General features: G+C 36.8%; 2 protein-coding genes across 2 annotated transcripts in view; both read right to left on the reverse strand.

Moving 5' to 3' along the window:
• The window catches only part of LOC137488123 (uncharacterized), a 590,350-nt gene that overhangs the window by 201,260 nt on the left and 366,825 nt on the right, over positions 1-22,265 (reverse strand). The gene's annotated exons all lie outside the window — the stretch shown is intronic.
• The window catches only part of tmem121aa (transmembrane protein 121Aa), a 50,047-nt gene that overhangs the window by 26,969 nt on the left and 813 nt on the right, over positions 1-22,265 (reverse strand). The gene's annotated exons all lie outside the window — the stretch shown is intronic.

Consider the following 22,265-nt stretch of genomic DNA (forward strand, 5'->3'; position numbering starts at 1 on the left):
TATTTATGGACCTAACTGTATTTGTATACAGGAAGGGTCTAGATGCAAAAGCCTCTAAGTGCCATCTGAAATTTTCTTCTGAAATTAGCATTTTTCAGTTTTATGACTTTCAGTTTTTGATTTTCAATTTTATGACAAATAACAAGTTATTTTCATAGCTTTTAACATTAAATAACTGAACATAAATGTAAAAGAGAATAAGAAAAATGGTCATTGTGGGAAAAAATTCCAGATGGCCCTTAGAGGTTTTTGTATTTGAACAATATATATATATAAAAAAAAAAATATATATATATATATAAATATATATATAAATATATAAATATATTATAAATAATATATATATATATATATATTTATTTATTTTTTTTTTTTTCAAACATACTGTATGCAGAGGTTTTAACCATTGTGTCCTGAAATTAAAAGCAAAGTATTGATTTTATTTTTTTTTCTATATGCAAGGCCATTAGTCTGTCATACTTTTGGGCATTTACTTACAAGTCCACACTTAGTCATGGCTGTTCAAAGCATGTTCTCTTTTGACCATGTTCTATAACAAGCCTATTGATTCTAAAATGTACTTTTGTGTTTTTTTATGTTAACATCTTGATAAGCTTATAAGTGGACCTCAAAGAACAGTAAAGCATAAACAAAAGGCAATTCATGACCCTTTTAATACAGGAGGAAAAGAAAAAAAAGTTTTAGCTTTTTAAAGTTTACTAAAACAAGAACTGTCAAACTTTTTAATGCTAGCAACCACCAAATATGATTAGCCTCAGGAAGAAACCATTTGACATTACACCAAAATTATAAATAATTAAATAAATAAATAAATAAATAAATAATTAAATAAATAAATAAATGAAATACAGAGATAATTTACAATAAAACAGAAACTACAATAATTAGTATGGTGTAGGGCCTCAGTTTGCGGCCAATATAATATCAATTTATTTTGGGAATGAAAGATACAAGTCCTGCACAGTGGCCAGAGAGTTTTTTATTTCTTTTTGCAGAATAGTGGCCAGGTCACTACATGATGTTGGTGGAAGAAAACGTTTCCTGACTAGATCCTCCAAAACATCCTACATTGGCTCAATAATATTTAGATCTGGTGGGACATGGGAGATTTCATGTTAATCAATGCACTCTGTCACCAGTGTTGCTGTGTGTATTGGTGCATTGTCATCCTGATACACCAATACACAATAATAATTAGTTCTTAGACTAAAAGGGTTACTAGGCAAAAAACTAGCGATAGCAGAAACAGCACAATAATAAAAATATACAACAAAAATAAAAATATTTACCATAAGATATATTTACCTTAAGAAGTTTTTAAAACAGGTCAGAGAAGCGGCATTCCTAATGCGGATGGGTGTGCATTCCACAGCTTAGGCGCACTGTATGAGAAAACCCTTCCACCCATGGTCTTGAGTTTACAGCGTGGCTGATATAGGGTACGTCCCGATGCAGAACGGAGACTGCGGGCTGGAGTGGCGAGAGTCAGTTTGGTAGACCTGGCAGTGATCCGCCTATCTAGCATAAGTATTGGGCCTAGGGAATGCCATGATATTGTATCCCAAACCATCACTGATCCACCCATGTGCTTCACTCTCTACACCTTAACTCTCCCGGATGTGGGTAAGACAGTGATGTTTCATATTATCTAAACCCAAGACTTTCCCTGCTGGCACCATTAAAACTGGCGTTTGGCAATGGCATGAGGGACCAAAAGTTTGGCTATAGCAGACCGTTCATGTACATTGACCAACATCCCACACTCCCTTGTGAAGCCAATACGGAAATAACTGAAACTGCAGTTCATCAACTCGCCTTTGGGGGCTGGCTCCACAAACTCCAGATGTTCACTGAATGCAATGTTAAATTGCCAATTTTACAACATGTTTACAGCCAGGTACAAAAGACGGTTTTGGTGTATATAGCTAATATTGTCCTTCATGACAACTGTGAGGGGGTGAATTTTTTTGGAACTCATTCGTTTTGTTTTTATTAAGGTATATTAAGTCTGCATAACTAAAGGCATGGCCACTTGAGTGACAGATTGGTCTCGCTGCTTGCTGTCATGTCATTCTGGCTGATCAGCCGCTGAACTCATATTTTTTGTAATGTTTTAAGTGGCTTTACACAGTCAATTGTCTTTTGGGATTAATTCCTATACAATTATCACATGATATGGCATGCTGTGTGCACTTAATTGTGCTTGCAAACTGTTCAAGATGCCTCCATTTCCCAGTTGAGTGCAATTATTTATATATATATATATATATATATATATATATATATATATATATATATATATATATATATATATATATATATATATATATATATATATATATAAATGCATTTGTTTTATTTAAAATAACGTATCATTTAAAATTTTCTTTAGACCTGTATATATATATACTGTATATATATAACAATATGTATCTTTATTTTTTTGTTAACTGTGTCTGATATTAAGACTTATACAGTAAGTATTAGAGCTCAGAAAACTATAAAATATGCAGTGTTTTGGACCTTCTACTCAATTACATACAGTATGTGTTCCACAAAAGACTGAATATCATACAAAGAACATGAGCCTAAGTAGTCGGGCTTCATTTTTAGATAAGCTATTCCTTTAATAGCTGCCCAGAATAGTGAATCAAGCACAGAATCGCATATGGTGGAGAGGCTTCCTTACAACTTCATTCTGAGATATTAGAATAGATATTAGATATTGGAATGCAGCCCTTGTCTCGCTGGCAGGATTTATCTTTTAATTTCTCAGCTGCATTGTTCCACTGTCTCAGTCATTCCCATGGGAATCTGAGCCTCAGAATCAAGCAAAGGCACGAGGCGAGACCCAGAAAGCTCTGCGCTTACTATTTATGTCTTTCTGGTTGAAGATGACAGGGAGGCTTTAAACTGCAGAACTTTGGCAGGCTGGGCATTGGGAGTCTACTCACGTCCATGAGATTCTTTATCTCAGCGTGACACAACTGTCCCCAGTGCTGTGCTAAGAAGGAGAAGAGAGTATCGCTTCTCTTCCACTCTTGTGCCTTCTCTACTCTGTTCACATAAAAGCTGGTACTTTGAGAAACCCAAGGTGTTTGCAGCACAACAGCTTAGACACTTAGGATTGCATAAAGCTGAATGTAGAAAGCGATATGGCTCACGGTGACTGGGAAAATGTGACCTTTTAGGACCACTATATAGTTAAAATTCAGAATTATTTTACAATTTATTTCACCTCAAGCAAAAAACATAGCTTTCAACTAATGCGCAGTTCACATTTTGTTCCCCAAGGGTCTAATAGAGAATGTTTTAATTATGTGATATTTACCTATGAAGCTGGCTATACAGAATTAATGCTTGGGTGCATCATATTTTATCTGAGAAGATGTGTGTGGAATAAAGGGCCATTCACACCAAGCACAATTATTAATATGACGATAAAGATATAGTTTTAAAAAATCTATGTTCACAGCATTAAAGTATAGCATCCCAGCAGGCACACAACATCGTAAGATGTTAATATTCGGTTAGATTTAGGTCATGACGTCAGGTCACCAAAATTCAATGTCTAGCCAGCGTCTAAGGACAACGTTATTTTGACATAATAACGTTGAGTCAAACTAAGTTGATATTTGGTTGATCTTAGGTTGTGTTGGAAAGTGACCAAAACACAACATCTGATTGATGTCATAGTGGTAACCTCCACACAATGTCAAGGTATAACATGATTAGACATTGATATTTGGATGATTTTAGGTTGGACATTGACGTTAGCCTGACATTGGGTTCTGACGTCAACCTGATTTTCATTTCCAAACAAAATCCAACGCCCCCACGAAGTTGGGGTACATCAATATGATGTCATGTTTATGTCCTGTGCCTACAGGAATAGTTCACACCACAACTACAGCGATAAAGATACAGAGGAACGATTTGATTGGGATCACTTTCAGAATGATACTTGACACTGACAGAATGATCAGTGTGAAGCTGATGAGCGATAAAACATTGACAGGCAGTCAGAATTCATTGAAAATTAAAGGGCTTGCACTATTTGAAGATACATACGACACAGTTGAGAAGCACACTGACAGATCTTAAGCCATCTTTTAAAGATTTTTTAAAGATAATGAAAATGCTAAGGGGGCGACACAGTGGCTTAGTGGTTAGCACTGTCGCCTCACAGCAAGAAGGTCGCTGGTTTGAGTCTCGGCTGGGTCAGTTGGCATTTCTGTATGAAGTTTGCATGTTCTCCCTGTGTTCATGGGTGTTTCCTCTGGGGGCTCCACTTTCCCCCACAGCTCAGAGACAAGCAGTATTTGTGGAGTGAATAAACTAAATTGGCCTTAATGTATGTGTGTGTGCGCATGAGTGTGTATGGATGTTTCCCAGTACAGGGTTGCAGCCTGAAGGGCATATGCTGTGTAAATCATGCTGGATAAGTTGGCAGTTCATTCCGCAGAGGTGACCCCAGATAAAAAAAGGGACTAAGCCGAAGAAAAATGGATGAATATGAAAATGCTAAGGAACTGATTGTGATTTCTAAATTCACTGTTTGATTAGATTGATTACACTTCACATGTTCGATAGTACAGTATGTTCACATGCGGTAGTGGCACTCTGAGGACACCTGCTGGTTAAAAGGAATAATGCCAAATTAAAATCATTCATTCATTTTCTTGTCGGCTTAGTCCCTTTATTAATCCAGGGTCGCCAAAGCGGAATGAACCGCCAACTTATCCAGCACATTTTTTTGCAGCGGATGCCCTTCCAACCGCAACCCATCTCTGGGAACTATACACACACACACACACACTACGGACAATTTAGCCTACCCAATTCACCTGTACTGCATGTCTTTGGACTGTGGGGGAAACCGGAGCACCCGGAGGAATCCCACGCGAACGCAGGGAGAACATGAAAACTCCACACAGGCAGCCCAATGGCTTCTAGTGAACTGTCTTTCCATTATAAAATTGTCACGTTTAAGATCTGATTTCTTTAAAAATATGCAGTCTTAACTGTCTGTTAGATATACGATATGAAGTGGGTCTCAGATCGGACAAGAAGCACTGCATTAAATTCCATTCCCCCTGCTATGTCTTTAAATATGACAGTTTATTTTACCCCAGTATTTTCATTGGAATTTCTGTGCTCGCCTGCTGCTACTGATGGTGCAAGTGGTTACAACGGTCTTTCATCTCACTTTACACTTTAACAGCTAAATGAATGCTTAAGTCTATTTAACTGAATGTACTGTAATTAAAACATAGATGCTGTAAAAATAACCTTGTGAAATTGACAAAAAGTCACAATAAGCTTTCACCGGAAGTTTATCGTTGCCTTTAAAACTCTACCTGTGCATACAGCCCCTTATCATTTGTCTGTACGGACACAAATATATAAATTCTTATCATTAGATTTATATGTATCGTTACCGTCCTTGGTGTGAACGGTCTTAACACTGAAATACAGATAAATTATCAGAAATCTAGAGAATATAATGTCAGAAATTTACGTTGTTACTATTTTCTAAACCTTAAGTTTATATCTATGATAGTCATCTTTTAATGTAAAACCCAAAATGAGATAATAAAGATGTTCATGCTGCTTTTTCATACACTAAATGTGTAAGTAGCTTGGTTATAGGTTATATTTTGAAGTCGTTAACTGAAATAAAATAAACAAAATCACAATAAATAATGAACATTAAAATGATAAATAATTAAACATTTAATGAAACTAAAAATAGGTGCACAGCAAGTAGGTTGCTGGTTTGAGCCTCTACTGGGTCAGTTGGCATTTCCGTGTGGAGTTTGCATGTTCTCCCTGTATTCGCGCGGGCTTTCTTTGGGTACTTCGGTTTTCCCCACAGTCCACAGTCATGCACTATAGGTGAATTGGGTAGGCTAAACTGTCTGTAGTGTATGTGTGTGAATGAGAGTGTATGGGTGTTTCCCAGTAATGGGTTGCAGCTGGAAGGGCTGCTGCATAAAACATATGCTCGGTAAGGTTAGCCTAAAAGGAAATGAACAAACAAATTAAACTAAAAGTGTATTTAGCAAAAACAAATAATGGTTTCCAGAACTCAGAAGCTCATTCTGTGGCAGAAAATCTGCGACTGTTTAACTGCTCAACAATGGACTATTATTAAAAAATTACAATAAAAAACTACATTTAAATTTGATCAAATAAAAAGCTAATTTAAAATGAACAAACCCATTAATGAAACAAATTAAAATTAAACTGAAATCTACAGCAAATTCAAAAATAGTACTGAAACAAAAACTAATTTTTAAACCAGAAATACACAAATTATGCAAAACTATAATAACATCAGTATAAGGGGATCAGGGACTGTCAAATTCCAAAAAATGACTTCTGAAGCTCTCTGCACAGCCTGAAACTTAAATTATTGTCAACAAAAACCTTGCTTTCACCTTTGTTGGCAGCATTCACTTTCACTTCATCCTTATGTAAACATCTTGGTTTGTGCTCCAAAGCATGTCACACGGTTTCATAACTCGCAAGTATGAGTTTGAGTCGCACTATTGATCATTAAAAGTTTCAAACACCCACACAAACTTATTCCTAAATGACATGAGCAATCACAGCGAACATTCAGATCTGTGTTTGCGCTAGCGCTGATCCAGAGGGAGCAGTTGTCATCGTAAACATAAAACAGCTCCACAAACAGGCTTTTCAAGCACACAGTACTGTTGTATCTGTGTTACAAGCAAACAAATTATCAGGGAATTATCGAGATAAAACTTAACAATTCAGATGCAAACATTGATGTCTATTGAATATCTAAATGTGAGTTTCCTCTTCTCCAAAAACAAAGAAGACCAAATAGGTTGTTTGTGCAAGCAACTTATTACAACCTATAGTTCAGTTTTAAAGGTTCCATGATGTGCTTTGAAATCTGCTTTTTTTTTCTTCTTTTTGTCAGTGTTTGATGTAATCTCAAGTGAAACATGAAGAGAGGGTGGGACACTCAAGAAGCTCCTCCCCTTTAAAAAAAAACAGCCAGTAGTGTTTTGTTTTATCACAGCTGAGAGTAATTGAGCTCAAGTGCAAAAAGCAAATAGGTGCAATGCTGCACAGACCGATCTATCTTAAAGCGATGCATGCTGCAAAGTACCACGACAGCGCTCTGACATCAGACGATTGATTCAGCCAGTGTTCTAGCATCTGAAAAGCGATTGCGATGACGACACCGTTATTACACTATTGGCTAAGTTCACAGCATCACAACAACCATGTGTGTTTCGGGTTTATTATAGGACAAATTCCATCTCACAAATTTTAAAACAAACAATTAACTTTTCATACCCTCTCTATCTTGTATTTATCATGCTTATTAAAATACTACAAATATTTTACTGCAGTATCATCTTTTGTTAAGGCTAGATTGTTTGCACAGGTTTATTTTTGACCTTTTTATACTATTTACTGTATTCATCTACATGAACGATTTAAAATTTATTTAATTTATTTAGGTGAACAACCTAAATATAACCTTAAATAAGTCTTACAGACTTGTAATAAAATAAGTATTATCATTGATCCTAAAGGTTTCTTAACAAATTAAGTAAAGAACGATTTTATTGAAAAATAATGAAATTATTTTTACGATTATAAAATATTTTAGAATTTATAATTTTATATTTAATTTTATTATTATTTATATTTTATATACGATTATACACAAATTTTAAAAGTGACATTGATATATATTGCTCTTTCTGGGAAATTTCTACTTAAAGTGTAGCTCACTTCTTTTAGGAATGTCCTTTTATTTAATCTTACAGTGCTTTTATTAAAAATGCTTTCATTATCCAAAATAATCGAATCATTGTTTAAGACTAAATGGAAACACCTTGTTTTTACGCTAATATATATTAAAAAGTTTCATATCTATAAACATAAATAATACAAACATAAAGCCTAATCATTTCTATGTTTATATCACCCTCTCGTTTTCCCTTATTTCTCTCATGCATTTGCTATATATTTAATTCATAATTCTCTTGTTTAGTAAAAAATGAACTATAGTTGGTAGATAATGTATTCTGTTTTATTTGTAGCGTAAATCTTTTTTGTTATAAATACAAAAATGAAAAAATAAATGATGATGATGACATGTGATCGGTCATCATGACTGCTGCAACTTTGAGCCCCGAAGTGTCCGGCTGTCCATCTCCGTTTTCAACTGCGCCCCCGCTTGCGCCCAGCTAATCTCGTTGATCCCCGGCTGCAGCCGTGGTTCAAGCCGAACGCACCTAATGTAAAGCATCTTGAAGGGGGCAGGGCATGTCAGATACTAAAGAGCATTTAATTGGTTATGATGTAATGAGAAACTGAAGTATGAGGTGACGTGAATAAAGCCTTTGATCCATTTGGGTGGAAGTGACAAAGCTTTATGCTTCTATCAGTTTTACATTGTCACGCTCATCAAATAGCAATAGAACAAGAAGGTCAACAAGAATAGCGGTATGAGTCCAAACGATAATCAAAAGAGAAAATATAATAAAACGTAGCTGATATCGTCAAGTTAGACCGTGAACTAGACAACAGATCAGGAGTCCAAAGAAGAGTCCACGCGAATCCTGACATAACACGAAGTAACATAACTGGATGGCTAATCAGCACCGCTGATCAACAAGCAATAACTCACGTGACCACAACAACACTGACACGCAACAACAAACGCACATGGGAAAACAAAACATTACCATGTGAAAACACAGACAACCAGAAGTGCACACACATCTACAACCATGACATATATCTTCTAAATGTGGATTTTGTCACTGTTTTGGGGCACACTAGCTCACAGATATCATAAAAATGAATAATACCGATACTAACATTTAAAATAAAAAACATTATTTTAATTTCATGAGGCCTTTAATCACCCTCTAGCTGGTGTAAAATTAATGAAAGTGTCATATGTTGGGTGTTTCCTCATGAAATTTTGTATGATCTGAAATTACCAGTCAAAAGGCAGAATCATTAAAACACAGTATGTGGATATTTCAGATGGTCCTGTAACCATTAGTTTTCCTATTTCCAATAGAAACATTTTACCAACACATGCATAATACAGTGACGGTGCCCTATCGATCAAGCTACACCATGCCCAAATGCATGATTAGGCACAATGCATTATGTCTTTTTAATGGCAGGAGCACAGTTTTAATAAGTGAACACATGTTGTATTTTAAGAGTCAAAAATGTTTCAAATAAAGTTTGTATTGATTACATTGTCGCTCCAGCAAGTAGCAGACCATAACAGTTAAAAAAAAAGTATTTTAACATTGAATCATCTCTATTCAGCTGTTTCATTCAAAAAGGCTAATTTATGCAGCCATGATGATTTAATTCATTTAAACTGATAAATATTTAATTAGACGGCAGCAATTAATCTAATTCACGACCTCTAGTAAAGTGCTAGTTTGGTTTTAATAGTTGACAATTCAATACAGTGGGAGAATTATTATTCATATTTTAAGCTAAATATTTGTCATTCTTAAATTAACCGCAACCCAGGCTTATTGGAAATTCATGCCTCATTGCCTACATTTATGTCAAATGTAAAATACATTGAATGGTATATTTAATTACACATTTCAGCTGACAAATCCATTAGGAGGTGCTGTCTACATTTTTCTGAATGTGAAATATGTTACTTAGGATATGTTTTAATATACCTTTCAGTAGAGGTGTGAACCTACACTCGTCTCACGGTTTGGTTACGATTATTATGCAATCAATTGGGCTTAATTCCATATCTCGGTGCATCACAGTGCATAGACCATGCTTTCCCTACACAATTTTATATTTATTAATGTTTATATTTATTTTTAATTTTATATTTATTAATATTACTTCACAGCACATCAATTCTTTTACTAAAATATAGCATTTTAAATACATTTTCTATGTATTTGTAATACAATTTTGTCCTTTAATACAAGTAGTCAGATATATGAACTGTATGTTTAATTTTACCTGCTCAAAGAAAACACTCTTTTTGAATGCATCAAAAAGGAAACGCACAGAACAACATGAACATTTAAAGAGCCCATATTATGGGTTTTTGAAAATTCCCCTCCATGTAGTGTGTAACACAGCTCTAAGTGAAGTAAAGTATCCAGCTAAGGCTTAAATCTGTTAGTGTACAGTGTTTAAAACTGTTGATTCATCTATAAAAGAGTCGACTCATAGTGCTTCAAACGAGTCGCCTTGATACCGATTCATTAGGTGTTTCGCCATGACGTACGAACGAAACCAAGTTATTCACGTGCACGCGCAAACCCGGGAGATTTCAAACCTGAGGCCCCGCCCTCTAACGCAGAAACCCAGACACACACACACACACACCCACAAACACACACACGCACACACACACACACACACAAACATGCCGGTCGATTGAAGTCACACTGCAGATGGATATATTGAGTCTCTACCCAAAGATGAAACCTCAGCATTATAGCCAAGCAGTTGGAAACTACTGGAAACTTCTGGAAACTACATGCTACAAAGAATACTTCATCAGCGTTTGTTAAAGGAAGGATCAGTAAAGAGCAACTTACTGATGGACGTCAGGATGGATTTTTCTTCCTCCATTTCTCAAGTGTAAGTACGTGCGATTAAAGTTGCCTCGTTGACTCTAGCTTGCAAATGTATTTAGTTGTGATTTGTTACTTGTAACCGCGTGTACTGTATCAGGTTAACTGGCTATATTCTCTTATCGCGTGCAAAGTCACGTTAAAAACGCGACGCGTGCTGCGTTAACGGAGCTCCGTTGTGTGTGTCTGTGTGTGCGTGTGCGCGCGCTGTCGTCCGGAGCAGGGTTAAGTGCGTGTGTGTGTGTGTGCAATATGTGTGTGTGTGTCTGTGAAAAGAGCAGAGTGAGAAGCTAGGAGATCTCCTCAACTGTTTTTGGAGTTTTTGCTCAATAAAATAGTTGGTCATCTGAATTTTCAAGTCCATAGTCTGTATTTACATTGACCCACTGGCAGCTAAAATCCACGCCTACACTATCGAGCGTGTATGAACTGTGATTACTTTTATATTGCTAATTAGCTGTTTGGCTTTTCACTCTCTGACTGAAGGCAGTCGACCAATCGCAACAGGCTGTCATTGGTCCAATCAGCGCAGATTAGCTTCGCGCTAAGGAGGGGTTTGGGAACAAATGAATCACTGGACGATTCATACCGGAGTCGCTGGGATAATTAGGTAAAAATAAATGCAGATTATAAGACCATGAAAGTGTTTTTTTGACCTTGCATGCATATTAAACTGTTGTTGGAGACCCTTACAACCAAGATATGACCCTATTTCATGTATAATATGGGCTCTTTAAAGCACATATAAACCAGGGGTGTCCAAACTCGGTCCTGGAGGGCCGTTGTCCAGATTTTAGCTCCAACTTGCCTCAACACACCTGAAAGGATGTTTCTAGAAAGCCTAGTAAGAGCTTGATTAGCAAGCCCCGGTGTGTCTGATTGGGGTTGGAACTAAACTTTGCAGGACACCGGCCCTCCAGGACCGGGTTTGGACATCCCTGACATAAACAAAGGTAAATATTATCCCGCTTGCTTTTTGAGCATTGTCAAGCGACTTGTTAAACACCTATAGTTCGTCATGTGCTTAACAGAAAATGCTCCGATTGGCTGTAACAAGCTGCCGCTGTTCACCGATGAGTGACACTGATAAACGGCAGCGGTGATCACAGCTGATCCATGATAGATTGGTGGAGAAAACTTGCTTTGCAGACATGCCTGAGTCTGGATCCACAAGAATCGCTATAACAATCGAAAGGAGAGGAAATATCTCACCAGCAGGTCAAAGGGGCCACAGTGAAAGAGAGACATAGAGTTTACTTTCATTTACTCTATCACAGTGAAATAGGGGCTTCTGCTGTAACCTCAGTGTTACTGAATGACTGTCCAGAAAACACATTGTCAATTGTGTAGAGTTTTTGTGTTTTAATTACATGTGCTCGCCTCCTTCACCATAGTAAGCTAACATGACATAGCACATATAAAATGAATGACATCAGTACATAATAGTCAGTTGTGATCTATTACTGACTAATTTTGACACCCTACATTTCAGATACATGACTTTCTTTCACACATCAAAAAGGCGTTGGTTTTTTGTACAGATCACCTAGACATATGAACCGCTGATCTAAACCAAACCAATACTGCTTTCAAAACAAATGCAAGAGAAAAATGTACTGTAAACGCAAAGGTTGATCTTGATTTCACATTGGTTTTATCTTTTTTAGGGGATCATGCTTCAAAGGACTCAAATCCTTCATAAAAAAAATAAAAAAAACACCGTTCAAAGTGGGCTACTGAACAAATCGCCCATGCCATTCACCTGTACTGAATGACAAACAGTTGTGCATGATTGTGCAGATCTAGTGTGAGTAAATGACACAATTATGTTTTTTGGGTGAACTTTCAAACATCAGCATTTGTACTTGAATGCTAGAACACAGGGTAAGATTTATTTTGATGGTCCGTTTGAGTGTTAGTAGATTGCCAGCTTAATATCAGTTGATATGCTCCTTCAACTGACATTTAAATGACTATAAGAAACTTTGCAAGTACAAGCCAACTTACACTAACCCTACCCGTCCTACACTTCAAGAACTGTACTCTTCCAGAGTGAGTAAAAGGGTTCGCAAAATCACTCTGGACTTCTTGCACCCAGCACACTACCTGTTCGAACTGTTACCATCTGGTCAGCGCTTCAGAGCACCGAGCACAAAAACAGCCAGACACAGGAAAAGTTTCTTTCCTCATGCCATCTACCTTATGAACAGTTAAATATTCCCCTACTGTGCAATAAACATGTGCAATACTTTCTCATACGCACTTGTACACAGCACCTTATTTCAATATACAATGCAATACTTTCTCCCCTACACTTTATGGCTGTGCTTTTTCTTGAAGCGACCTAATTGATCAATTTTTTTTTCTTTTCTCAAAAGGAATTTAAATGTATTTTAAGTCAAGATAGTGAGTCAAGATAGGCTGTGAGTCAAGATTGGCCGAACTTACGTGGCCCACATATACATTTTAAAATCTGGGCCAAATACTACATTTAATATCTGGCCCAAGTCTTGTGTGCTGCCTGTAAGACGGTACCACCTCACCCAAACCTGGGCCATGTTTGGCCCACATGCTGCATGCCAGTGGCGGACAAATGCCTACTGTGCCAGCTTTATGCCAAATCTGGGCCAGAATTCTTTGCTACCTGGGTCCATATGCATTTAAACACAGCACCTTATAAACTGTATATAATTATAACAAATCTGTGTTTTTTTTTACTAATAGTCTTTTTTGACTAACTGCATCTCTGTTTAATGTTTATCGTATTTCATTTTTTTCCAAATTTATTTTGTGTTGTCACTTGTCACTTGAAACACTGGAAACTTCTGTAGCCAAAACAAATTCCTTGTGTGTGTGAAGCACACTTGGCAATAAAACTGATTCCGTTAAAGTGTGACCAAACATAGCCACAAGATCTTTTCAGCTGTTCATTCTTTATACATTTCATTCGTTCTTCTGTAATGTTAATTAAATTTGTCTCAGACAACTAAATAAATTAATACTACATGTCCTAATTGAAGACATGGCATGAATAAATGAACAAAATACAAGTTCGGCCTCACCATTTGTATTCTCAGTAAGACAAAAGTCATACCATTTTTAAGGCTGCTACACTGAGAGGCAACAAATGGAACGACTTAGAGCTCCAAATCTGCTACAAAAGAGGCAGTAACCAGTGCAATCTCAAATTGTGGCACATAGATGTTATCTTTGCTGCCTCTGTCTCTCTGTGACTCACTTTATCTTTCCTTCTCCCTCTGTGAGAGGTGATTCAATTCAGGCCCCACACGCTCTTAAGCGCTTGCTGCTCTGAGACTCCGCGGTCTCTGCCCTTATGCTGCTGTTATGGAAGGGCTGCACTCTCCTGTCCAGGTAGATCAACAGAAACACCACACAGCCATGCTCCATTCGGGTGTAAAACTGTAATAGCTATATTTTAGGTGACTCTGAAAGGCCAGCCTGTACAGTGCGCAGTAAAGCAAGACATTGTATCATGTTGAATTTTTATAGCAGAAAAAAAAGTCAGTCTAGAAGGAATCGCTGGATTCCCGAGATGATTTCATTGCCATGTATTTCTAAGGAAGTATGTTTTATGAACTGTCATCCTGCATCAAGGAAGAGGACCAGACCTGACTAATACATCTGTCACAGCAGAATATGTTCATTCGCACAGAACACGACACAAAGGCGAGTGTGAGTGGAGTCGCTATGAGCTTTTCAGCTCTAAAATGACATCTCGCACACTGAAAAGAACTCTATTTGCTTTGCAGCATTTGTAATGTGAAAGTATGTTGGCAACTGTACTGCTGTCATGATGCCAGGGAATTAATAGATGACTAGGTTGTCATGGGAACTAATGCTAGGTTGGGACAATGAATTACTCAGCTAAAATTGGACATGGTGGGATTTTTTTGGGGGGGTGGGGATGAGGCAGGAATGGGGGTTTAGACTAATGCTATTGATTTCAGTGGTTGCAAAGCAGCACTGTATTGATATTCTAGACAATCTGTTTTGGGGGGTTTCTAAACCACTAACTCTATTCACATCTGCAAGTAATTAAACCCAAACCACTTTACATATAGATATTGTTTCATCAGATATGCACTTTTGGGCTTGTGGACCTTTAGAAAATAAAGTTGCTTAATAAACTCTCTACCATGGTACAGGGTTTCTGCAGGTTTCATAAAGTCAAAGTTAAAGGCCCATGCACACCGGGACGATTTTTGCTCGCGTTTTCCGTCAGCGTTTAATGCCTCGTGACTAAATAAAAGGCGCCAATGTGATTGTGCACACCAATGTTCAAAACGGCAGGCGTAATACGCCATTTTTAAAGAATCGCCTCAGGCTCGTTTTTTTATTTTGATGTGCTGCGTTGAAACCTTCTCCACCGATCAGGTTGGCACTTTTGATCACGTGCACGGAGCTGCTAAAGTTACAGCAAACAGCACTTGGAGGCTCTCAAGCGCAAAATTGTCAATGCGAGCGCACATTGAAGAAGATGCCCAGAGGCGATATGAACGAGGACAATAATCATTTCTTCATCGCTAGAGCTGCTGCTTGAACCATACATAACAAGAAGCTTGTCAACTTTGTCTTCTTCTTCTGTGTTACAAGTGGGTGTTAGAAGCTTAAAGCTGTGTAGCGCCATCTAACATCAAGGAGTGATTTTGCATATTCTTCTGCTCGACGCCAGTGAAAATCGCTTGGGTTTGAATCCAGTCTTGAAAAATGCTGATGATAAACGCAAACAAAATATTTCCTGTGTGTACAAGACCTTTTTTGAGACCATTATTAATGACATTTCAGACGTATACGGGACTAAACACTATTAGAATTTATTTTTTCCAATAGAAAAGGAAAATTTTTTTACTCTCCTCATCAAACATTTTTAAATTGAGTTAATAATAATGTGTGAAAACAAGCAAACACTGGTTTTATAGATTCACTTTTTAACAAAAAAAAAAAAAAAGCTAAATCTCATGTCATATATAAATCTATGCACATGTTATATATAAATATATGCACAACTCTCTCTCCAGGTCTTGTAAACAAATGGTATTGTAAGGAATAACTCTATTACAATTTCTTTTTCCAATTGAAAAGAAAATATTTTTATTTTTTTATCTATCCTCATCAACTTAGTTATTAATTATGAGTCAGAAAGCAAACACGGGTATTGTAAGTAAAATAATTAAACTAAATTGCTAAATAGAGTTAAAAATCTAACTATTTGTAAAAAAAAAATCTATTGAGATGGATTGCTGGTGATCAGATGGGTTTAGCCTGTATGAGCTCTTCATGGATATAGGAAAACTAAGATCTGTTTAAAATGATTTAAGACCTACAACAATATTTTGGTGAATTTAAGACTTTTTAAGGCTTAAAATTTTGGTTTAGCAATTAGGCAAGTTATTATATTACAATATTTTGTTCTGAAGACTATCGAAAAAAAGATAAAGGGGCTAAAGATTTTGACCCTAAAATGGTGTTTCAAAAATGTAAAACTTTTATTCCATCCGAAATAAAACAAACATGACTTTCCCTAGAAGAAAAAAAAAATGTTATCAGACATACTGTAAAAAATTCCATGCCCTGTTAAACATAATTTGGAAAATATTTTAAAAAATAAATAAAATCAAAGGGGGGTTAATAATTCTGAATTCAACTGTTTATATATACTAGTTAGTCTTATTTTTTTACTTTTATTCACACAAAAACACATATAAACAGAACATTACATATGGTAAACATGGAAGTATATCATACCATACACTTGAAGAGCTCAGATGCAAAAGCCTCTAAGTGCCACCTGACAATTTCTTGTTAAATGATCATTTTTCTCAGGCTGCTGTGTGTACCTTCAGTAATTTCATTTTATGGCAGTGAGTAGGTTGTTTTCATTGCCTTTAAAGTGAAATAACTGAACATAAACACAGGAGGCTGAATAAAGTGCTCAGTTTAGTAGAAAATTGCAGACAGTGCTTTTTGCATCTGAACTTTTTTGAGTTTCTTTCTTCTGCTGAACACAAAACAAGACATACCAAAGAACGTTGGAAGCTTTCATAGTATTTTGGATGTGAATGGCTGTAGGTTTCCTGCATTCTTCAGAATATCTTGTTTTGTGTTTAGCAAAAGAAAGAAATTCAGTTTATAACCGTTTGAGTGTGAGTAAATGATGTGAACTATCCCTTTAAAGGTGAGACTGGTTCTCGTGCATCACACATACTGTAAATGTTTGAGCTTTCATGTTTACCATATGATCAGCTTAAAATAAATCTGTTCATCAAATAAAGTGACTGGATTAAACCACCAGATTCATATAGATTAACTTCTAATGAAAGTTCTTAAATTATTTTGTGTGTGTGAGTGTGTGGAGAATTTTTAAACAACAGTTTGTTAAACAAAAATGTTCATGGATGATAATTATTCTTTACAGAACTCTCAATGACAATTAAGAACCTTTAATGTGTATAGTAGATATAGGTTCTTCAGACCATTCAAATATTTTTTTTTTTACCTTTTTACACCGATTTCTTTAAAAAACATAGTCTTTGGGGTCTTTTGAGTGTAATTTGAATCACTGTCAGTGTTGCCAGATTGGGTGGTTTTCCGTCCAAATAGGCTGAAAGGTTAAAAATGGCATAGGCGAGTTGACAAAATTTGAGCGGTTTTAAAATGTAAATTTTATATGCAACTTATTCAACAAAACATATAGTAACTGTGAGCTCATACTCTATTCAGTTAGTATTGAGCAGTGCATAGCAAAAACCGCGTGGGCACACCCGCAAAAGGAGGTGAAGAAAAATTGCATCAAAATCTGACCCCCCGGACAAATCCGACTCCCCTTTGCGTGCATACGCATCATGCAGCGTCTGCAGTTAAACTCAAAGCATTTTATCACTTATCGATAATTTCTTTCTGTAATTGACAGCAAGAACAAATATAGAAGCGCTGTCAAGCAGCACCCAAGTATGTTCAAAAAAAATTTAAATAGGATGAATTTACTCCCCATTTCAAAAGTTAAACATACTCTAATAGGTAGTGTAATCTGCACAACATTAAGTGCAGTGTGTGGGTGAGTGTTGGGTAAAAAGTAATAACAATTTTACGTCTACCTAATCTCTTTAAAAAAAGTCAAAAATGCAAATTACAATAAAATAATATACCACATATCTATTCACATTGCTATTCACACATATATTACTTTTTTCCCAACAGAGTGTTTCGATGTGATCTGGCTATGTTGTGGTTCTGTGACTGCTGGTGTGTTCCTATCTGTATAGTAAAAAATTATGACAGTTAAAGTAACTAGGCTAGATTTAAATCTATTATTAATCTCATATTTTCTATGGGTTTTGGGCAGCTTTTGGGCTGGAGAAAGTCCACTATATAACACTGATCACTGTAAAGCTAATTTGACATTTTCCGAATCATAAATACACACAATGAAGTAATATTTCAACAATTGTGCATTATTTGTGGAATTCTGGAATGTTTTTGGATAATATTTCCCCCTAATCTAAAATCCATTGAAAATGTTCAGAGAAATATACAATACCGCATCTGTTCAACTACTCTGCATACATTAATTCATTCATTCATTCTTTTTCCCTCAGCTATTTTCCATACACTCATTCACACACACACACTCTCATACATTTTTAGTTCATTTAATTCACCTATAGCGCATGTATTTGAACTGTTGGGGAAACGGGAGCACTGGGAGCAATCCCACACGAACATGAGGAGAACATGCAAACTCCACACAGAAATGCTAACTGACCCAGAATGGACTTGAACCATCAACCTTCTTGTTGTGAGGTGACAGTGCTAACCACTGAGCCACGGTGCCGCCCTATTTTGCATACAATAGATCCATTAAAATATTTATTCTTTAACTTACAAACTAGACAAGTGTATAACAGTCTATATCAAAGCTGAAAAAACATTACGTTACACATACTTTCACATTATGCATTTGCTTATCTGTTGTTTACACTGCTTATGAGCTTTATATTTAACTTACAGAGCAGGCACTTCAGCAATAAATTCCGAACATAACTGCATAATATTAAACATTCCTCTACTGTACTTCAGCACTGCATAAACTCTGTTTACCGGAACTGTGTAGGTTTGCTGTTGCCTTGGGAGCCACTCACCAAGTCACCTTCCTTCAACAAATAAGCTAATATGGCAGATAAACTCCATTCTTATTCTGATGTCTAAGTTCAGCAGGGGCATCTGCGACCACGTGATCTCAAACACCAGTATGTCAGCTACGCTTCCAGCATATTACAACACACACTCTAGAGTAATCCAACTATCTCTAATGAGCACAAGCAGATCGTCTTAACCAATCTTTCACTGTGCTGAAAGACTGTGCATGTGCATCCAGCATGCCGCCTCATGGGCAGAGCTGCATTGTTTGATGTGGGCATCCAGGCCTCCTACAGATGCAAAACTCAGAGGAAGGGCCTCCATCCAGCCAACCCCAGTCAAATGCTTCACTTCACAAAATGGCCTTGCCAGCTGTCCGTGCTGACATTGTGTCAGTAATTAGCCAGCGGGGGGTTTGGACTGGCAGGGAGGCAGTTAGCTTGTCTGCCTGCAAATGGAGGCGGTCATGTCACAGTTGTGAAACCCCAAAGGGATTGGAAACATGCAGGTGGAAATTCCATGACCGGGGTAAGAATGTGTCCTGATAATGGACGGACAGGACAGCGGAGGAGGAGAGTCACTCTGAAAACCTAATTCCACTTTATGCACAGGAAGAGAGATAAAGTACAAGTACCAGCAGCAAAGCCTTGGCAATTCTGTGGGCTATTATCAGATCAATGGGAGAGGTCACCTAAAGTCATCATTAAATTGACCCTATATAGTGTTCTTTATGGTCTGACTGTGAATGATTAATCTCTGCGTGCTATTCCAAAGAAAAAAAAAATTACAGATAAAAAAAAGAGGAAAGTAATACAGTTTCAGCATCGCTTCTGCAATCACCGGGATATTTTCCATCAATTTTTGTTGGAAAAATTATTTCACAACCAACATTTTGTTCTTAATTTTTTCATTTTCCCCCAGAAATAGGTTGTGAATGCAATCTCACATTGACTGTAACTAAAATGATGTAATAGATATTGTGTTGAAGATTTAATTAACACACACACACACACACACACACACATATATATATATATATATATATATATATATATATATATATATATATATATATATATATATATATATATATATATATATATATACATATATATATACATGTAACCATGTAAACATATACACTTACCGGCCACTTTATTAGGTACATCTACTTGTTCAACTGCTTGTTAACACAAATTTCTAATCAGCCAACCGCTCAATGCATTTAGGCATGTAGACATGGTCAAGACGATCTGCTGCAGTTCAAACCAAGCATCAAAACGAGGAAGAAAGATGATTAAAGTGGCTTTGAACGTGGCATGGTTGTTGGTGTCAGACAGGTTTGTCTGAGTTCTTCAGAAACTGCTGATCTATTAGGATTTACACACACAAACATCTCTAGGGTTTATAGAGAATATTCCGAAAAAAAAAAAACAAAATATCCTGAGAGCGGCAGTTCTGTAGGCGCAAACACCTTGTTGATGCCAGAGGTCAGAGGAGAATGCCAAGAATGGTTTGAGCTTATAGAAAGGCTACAATAACTCAAATACCCACTCGTTACAACCGAGGTATGCAGAAGAGCATCTCTGAACACACAACAAGTCAAACCTTGAGACAGATGGGCTACAGCAGCAGAAGACCACACTGGGTGCCACTCCTGTCAGCTAAGAACAGGAAGCTGAGGCTACAATTCGCACAGGCTCACCAAAATTGGGCAATAGAATATTGGAAAAACGTTGCCTGGTCTGATGAGTCTTATTTTTTGCTGCAACATTCGGATGGTACGATCAGAATTTGTCATCAACAACATGAAAGCATGGATCCATCCTGCCTTGTGTAAATGGTTTAGGTTATTGGTGGTTTAATGGTGTGGGGGATATTTTCTTTGTACACTTTGGGCCCATTAGTACCAACTAGTCAATGCCACAGCCTACCTGAGTATTGTTGCTGGCCATATCTATCCTTCATGACCACAGTGTACCATCTTCTGATGGCTACTTTCAGCAGGATAATGCACCATGTCATAAATCATCTCAGACTGGATTTTTGAACATGGCAATGAGTCCACTGTACTCAAATTGCCTCCACAGACACCAAAACTCAATCGAGCAATAGAGCACCTTAGGGATGTGGTGGAATGGCAGATTTGCATCATGGATGTGCAGCTGACATATCTGCAGCAACTGCGGGATGCTATCATATCAATATGGACCAAAATCTCTGAGGAATATTTCCAGTACCTTGTTGAATCTATGCCATGAAGGATTAAGGCAGTTATGAAGGAAAAAGGGGGTTTAACCCAGTACTATAGTAAGATGTACCAAATAAATTGTCTATATACTAAATATTATTCAGACAACTCTCAAAGGCTTAAACACTGAATAATTAAACTGCTCAGAAAGGGAAAGAAATTAAGCAACACGGTGTAAAATCACAAAACAACAGACAATAACAAAAATATGACATTAAAATTCAGTCGCTCATATAAACATGTTACAGGAGATCCATTTCTCAGATAGGAGAACTAAAAGTGAGTAACCTAAATGTGTATTTTTTATTATATATGCATTTTTACTGTTGAATTCAATATATATTTTAAAATATTTACGATAGTTGCTGGACAAATAAGGTACTGTGATATCTTTTGTATATTAGCCTACCAGTGAGCTAAGTTACCTTACCTGTATGTTTTTTCTAGTCAGTGATCAATTGAGTTTTTGTGGCCAAAACTTCAAGGTGTAAGGCATACACAAACAGACTTTGAGAACAAACCCACCTTGTAAGCCAGGCGGTCGATAAAGTGTACGAGGTGAAAGGGTTCGAGGATCCCTCAGGTTGTTTATGTGTCACGTGATTCGCCTCTTGGCTCACCTCAGAACTGCAGGGCGCGTGAAAAATGCCTGTAGGCTCTGAGCCAGCATTGTAAGTGGAAACGGATGAGTCGTTTGTAAAAACCCCTTTGAAACCCTTCGAGGTGCTAGAATGGCATTCAGTCAATGAAAACAGAAGCAAACGTCATGGCTATTGTTTGAAAGGGTTGAAGCTGTAGTGAGCCTGTGGATTTCCCTCATGGATCGAATCGCTTTTTGAATGAATCGAATCGTTCTCGTGGTCGCTTTCCTGCCTTCCGATTCGCAGTGGCAGTGAATCGTTTGTGAACGAAAGTAATGGCATCTCAATTGTTAATGATCTGCAAAGATGAACGTGATGCATTAAGTGTAAAAATGATGGATGAACATAAAACTAAAATTTAACAGGGGATGACGTCATAGAAATGCAATTTAGTCAATACATTTTATGTTCATTTATAAAATCATGACCAGAAGGATTCAGAATTAATAAGAGAATCATTATCAGGCAAATATTTAAGATAAAAAATATTATTAGGCTATGTGCTAATGAATGCCTAATTAAATGTTACTTTTTTAAAAATTGTTTAAAGCT

The sequence above is a fragment of the Danio rerio genome, chromosome 17 (assembly GCF_049306965.1).
Source record: "Danio rerio strain Tuebingen ecotype United States chromosome 17, GRCz12tu, whole genome shotgun sequence".
Taxonomy (NCBI): domain Eukaryota; kingdom Metazoa; phylum Chordata; class Actinopteri; order Cypriniformes; family Danionidae; genus Danio; species Danio rerio.